This window comes from Gossypium hirsutum, chromosome A13, assembly GCF_007990345.1.
Source record: "Gossypium hirsutum isolate 1008001.06 chromosome A13, Gossypium_hirsutum_v2.1, whole genome shotgun sequence".
In the NCBI taxonomy this organism is placed as follows: Eukaryota; Viridiplantae; Streptophyta; class Magnoliopsida; order Malvales; family Malvaceae; genus Gossypium; species Gossypium hirsutum.
Window position 1 is genome coordinate 75398147 of NC_053436.1, and position 5459 is coordinate 75403605.

Consider the following 5459-nt stretch of genomic DNA (forward strand, 5'->3'; position numbering starts at 1 on the left):
GACCTCCATACCTGTGCCTCTATATGCAATAAAAAGCAAATGGACCTCCACACTTGGGCCTCTAAATGCAATGAAATGTGAATGGACCTCCACACCTAGGTCTCTAAATGCAATGAAATGTGAATGGACCTCTACACCTGGGTCTCTAAATGCAATGAAATGTGAATGGACCTCCACACCTGGGCCTCTAAATGCAATGAAAAGTAAATGAAGCTCAACACCTAGGCCTCTAAATGCAACGAAAAGTAAAAGGACCTCCACACCTGGGTCTCTAAATACAAGGAAAAGTAAAGGGACCTCCACACCTAAATCTCTAAATGCAATGAAAAGTGAATAGACTTCCACACTTGGATCTCTAAATGCGATGAAAAGTGAATAAACCTCCAAACCTGGGCCCTTAAATGTAATGAAAAGTAAATGGACCTCATACGTAACACCCTAAATTTTGGGCTAGAAGTTGAGTTTTGGTGGTTAGGATTTGAGTGTAGGGTGTGCTATTATGGTAAGTTGCATGTTTAAGTGTCAGAATGGGCTTACTGGTCTAGTTGTTAAGTGAGTGTTAGTATACCTCAATGTCTTGGGTTCGAGTTTTTATGTTGGCGTTTTGGAGAAATATTTTATTTCGTTTCATTTTAAGTTAATATTTATGACTATTTATTTATTTTACTTTTATCCAGCAATTATTTTATTTTCTGCACATTTTATTTTTTTCTCTCTCGATTTCTTTCCTTTTCTCTTACTCATTTGCTCTTCTTTATTTTTTTTGGTAATCGGTGTTGCTTGTAGATTTTAGGGAGTTGCTTCCTTGTCGTCAAGTCAGTGTCTGAACGTCTTCGATCGTGAATCAGGTGTCGGATTCAAATATCTTTTAATTTATTTGTGAATTGTTGATTTGTTGTGGTCCGGTGGTCTTTTTGTGTGTTTCAGTAATTGAGCGATTGAGGCTTGATTCATTTATAATTTCTTGAAATTGGAGTGTTATGGTTGGTTTATGTAATGTTATGTTTAGAGGTCAATTTAGTGACCAAAAAACTTGATTTTTAAGGTGTTTGCGGGTGTTTTTATGACCACATGGGTGGCCACACGAGCGTGTGTCGGTTCACACAGTCGTGTGCTTTTTGGGAATTGGGTTTTTTGGTAAGTTTTGGTGCCACACGGCCTTGCCACATGATCGTGTGGCCAATTTGGGGATTTTAGGCATTTTTTACATGAACGTGTCCCTTGGGCACACAGGCGTGTACATTTGGGAATTAGGGATTTAGTGATTTGGTGCCACATAGTCGTATGGCTAATTTGGGGATTTAGGGATCCCACACGAGCATATGTTTTAGACATATGGCTGTGTCTGCCTTGTACTCTATTTTAGCACTTTTTGAACAGTGAGTTACACATCCTGTTCACACGGTTGTATGCCTCTACCACACGGCCGTGTGTCTCCCTCTACACGAGCGTTTTTACCCCCACACGACCGTATGTTTTAGACACTTACTTTGGTTCTATGTGTGTTTTTTATCTGAGAATGTGTCTGTGTGTTTCGACTTTGGCTGATCTTTAGTGAGGGTGGCTAAGAATTCTGATCCGTGCTTTGGCTTGGGTGTTATCTATGACTGTTGTGTGAGATGTTTGATTCAGAATCTAATCTATTGGGTATGTGTGCATATCTTCTTTTGTCTGATTGTCTATTGGTGTGATCATTATTTCTGTGGGTTTGAATGCATACATGCACTAGCATTAAATATTTTAGGTTTGGTTGTGAAGAGAAGGAAGATTGTTTTTGTTCTGATCTAGCAGTTTGACTGCAAGCTTATTTGTATAGCGGTTTATCACACTATACCGCACGTACGTCAGCTTTGCTGCGTACCATTATCTGATTTGGCGCTTTAACTATAACATGTCTGTACAGTAGATTACCGCATTGCATTGTAGTGCATATACACTAACCTTGCTGCATATTTATATCTAAGTGGCTTAGTCCACATGCATGGTGTGTAGGGTTGGATGGGCCTTTCGAGGTCCTATGTGGTGTGTTTTGGCTAGATGAGCGTAATCAGCTCTTATGGGGTGTGATCGGGAGACGGAGAGGTGTGTTGGCTGGATGGGTGGGTTTTATTATTTGACTGCATTTCATACATATATGTTTGAGTGTTCTGGGTACAAGATGATATGACTATATTCTGTCTGACTGTGTGTAACTTGGTGTGCCTAAGTTGTTACGTTCCGATGGGACATTGGTACCAAGGTTACTTTCTGACTCTGTGAGTATTCGTAAGTCTGTTGTGCTATTGAATTGAGTTCCGTAATTCTATTTTTAGTTTCAAGTCGAACTCATACTGAGCTCATGTAGCTCACCCCCTTAGTGTTCTCCTTGTAAGTATTTTGAAACTCTGACGCTGGACATGACATGCGGAAGTCTCAGACATAGAATTTGTAATAGTTTCTGAGTTTATAACTAAACACCTTGAACTGTAAGTACTGTTTTTAAAACTGTGGTATGAAAATTTATGTTTTACGTACGTAAATGTCATGGGGACTATATTTTCTTTTGGAATATCAGGAATCTTTAATTGAGAATTTTATGCGACTTTAATACTGTAATTTTTTTTTGGTTTGTTAAACTAAAATTTTTCTTCGATCACTTCGATGATCAATGTAACCTCTGGGATTCGTTCTAACTCTTAGGCCGATTTTAGAGTGTTACATTTAGTGGTATCAGAATCAAGTTTGCAAAAACTCAGCCTGTGTTTCTAAGTATCCGTATGCACACGTGGTTGTTTTTAAAAAAGAATTTGAGAAACTTTACCACAGTAAGTTGAAATGATTTGTATTTTTGAAATGGTTTACGAAAATGAAATGTTTGAGACTCTGATGTAGATCTAGGTGAAAATTTGAAATTGTGCTACTTGAAATGTATATTTTTGCATTTATTTGTGTTCGATTTCTAAAATTTAGATATTTTAAGTTAGCCACAAGACAAATATGGATTCTGAAGGTAAGTAAGATCGTGATGAGTCGTCAGATTCTTCGGGACGTGTGTCTGTTCAAGAGTTAGAGGTCAATGCGATTTCACCATATACGGGTAGCGATAACCCAGAGCTTGATACTGAGGCATTAACTCGGGTAGTGAGGGAAGTGCTAGAGAAAGTGTTTGAGGCTAGGATAAGGGGGCCTAGTGAAATGCTCCAAGTTAGGTGTGTTGATTGTGGGAAGAAAAGAGATCAGAGTCCTCCGAGGTTGGAGCCTCGTTCTGTGAAGCATGTTAGAACGCATTTGAGTGACAAAAGCGGTTGTGCAGATGATGCTGGTAGAGGTGCGAGAGCTTCATTTTTTTAGCACTGTAAAAAGTGCCATCCGAGCAATTGCTAGAAGAAGGAGGAGCATGTCTACGATGTGGGTCCACAGAGCATCAGATCCGGGAGTGTCCTCGATGACTTTGAAACAGGTATGGTTGTGAATGTTTTGATATTTTGGTTAGAGCATTGTAATTGTGTGTGATAGGACAAATATGTATCTGCTTCAGTGGTTAAGTGTTCTAGGTGTGTGTATGAAGACTTGAGTTCAAGTCTAGCGTGGTAGCGTTTTAGGACTAGAGTGCACAGCGGGAGCGTAATGGTGTAGCCTGTGTTATACCACTATTCTGTTAGTTGGAAATTTCAAGGATGAAATTTCTTTAAGGAGGGGTGAGATGTAACACCCCGAATTTTGGGGTTAGAAGTTGAGTTTTGGTGGTTAAGGTTTGAGTGTAGGGTGTGCTATTGTGGTTAGTTGTGTGTTTAAGTGTCAGAATCGGCTTGTTGGTCTGTTGGGTGGTTATGTGAGTGTTAGTATACCTTAAGGTTCTGGGTTCGAGTCTTTGTGTGGGCTTTTTGGAGAAATATTTTATTTCGTTTTGTTTTAAGTTAATATTTATGACTATTTATTTATTTTACTTTTATCTGGAAATTATTTTTTCTGGACATTTTGTTTTCTTCCTCTCTTGGTTTTTTTCCTTTTCTCTTCCTCATTTGTTCTTTTTATTTTTTATTTTTTTTTGGTAATTGGTGTTCCTTGTGGATTTCGGGGAGTAGCTTCCTCGTCGTCAAGTCAATGTCTGAATGTCTTCGATCGTGAATCAGGTATGGGATTCGAATCTCTTTTAATTTATTTGTGAATTGTTGATTTTGCTGTGGTTCAGCGATCTTTTTGTGTGTTTTGGTAATTGAGCGATTGAGGCTCGTTTCATTTATAATTTCTTGAAATTGGAGCGTTATGATTGGTTTATGTAATGTTATGTTTGGAAGTCGAGTTAGTGACCGAAAAACTCGATTTTTAGGCTGTTTACGAGTGTTCTTGTGACCCAAAAGGTGGCCACATAGGTGTGTGTCCGTTCACACGGCCGTGTGCTTTTGGGAATTAGGGTTTTTCGGCAAGTTTTGGTGCCACACAGCCTTGTGGCCAATTTGGGGATTTTAGTCATTTTTCACATGGCCGTGTCCCTTAGGCACACGAGCGTGTACATTTGGGAATTAGGGATTTAGTTATTTTCTTACCACATGACGGTGTGGCTAATTTTAGGGTTTAGAGATCCCACACGGGCATGGGTTTTGGACACACGACCATGTCTGGTTGGCACACGAGCGTGTGAGACCCTTACACAGCCGTGTTTGCCCTGTACTCTATTTTAGCACTTTTTGGATAGTGAGTTACACGGCCTATTCACATAAAACATGTCCATGTTTCACACGGTCGTGTGCCTCCGCCACACGGGCGTGTACCTCCCTCCACACGGGCTTTTTGAATCCCACACGGCCGGAGCACACGATCGTGTGGCTCTAAGATACTTATTTTGGTTCTGTGTGTGTTTTTTATCTGAGAATGTTTCTATATGTTTCGGCCTTGACAGACTTTAGTCAGGGTGGCTAAGTATTTTGACCTGGACTTCGGCTTGGGTGTTATCCATGACTGTTGTGTGAGATATCTGATTCTGAATCTGATCTATTGGGTATGTGTGCATATCTGCTTCTATCTAATTGTCTATTGATGTGTTCCTTATTTCTGTGGGTTTGAATGCATACATACACAGGCATTAAGTATTTTGGGTTTGGTTGTGAAGAGAAAGAAGATGTTTCTATTCTAATCTGGCAGTTTAACTGCAAGCTTACTCGTACAGCTGTTTACTGCACTGTACCGCACGTATGTTGGCTTTGCTGCGTATCATTATCTGATTTGGCACTTTAACTACTGTAACACCCCGTACCTGAGACCGTTGCCGGAGTCGAACACGAGGTATTTACGGACTTATTTCGTTGATTTTCACAGTCCATTTTAAAAATTTCCAGACAAGCTGGCTAACTACGTCACTGTTACCTTAAAAATCATATCTTGAGTTCCAGAACTCAAAAACCAGTTTCGTAAATTTTACCTGAAATTAGACTCATATATCAATCTACAAATTTTTTTCTATAATTTTTGGTCAAGACAAT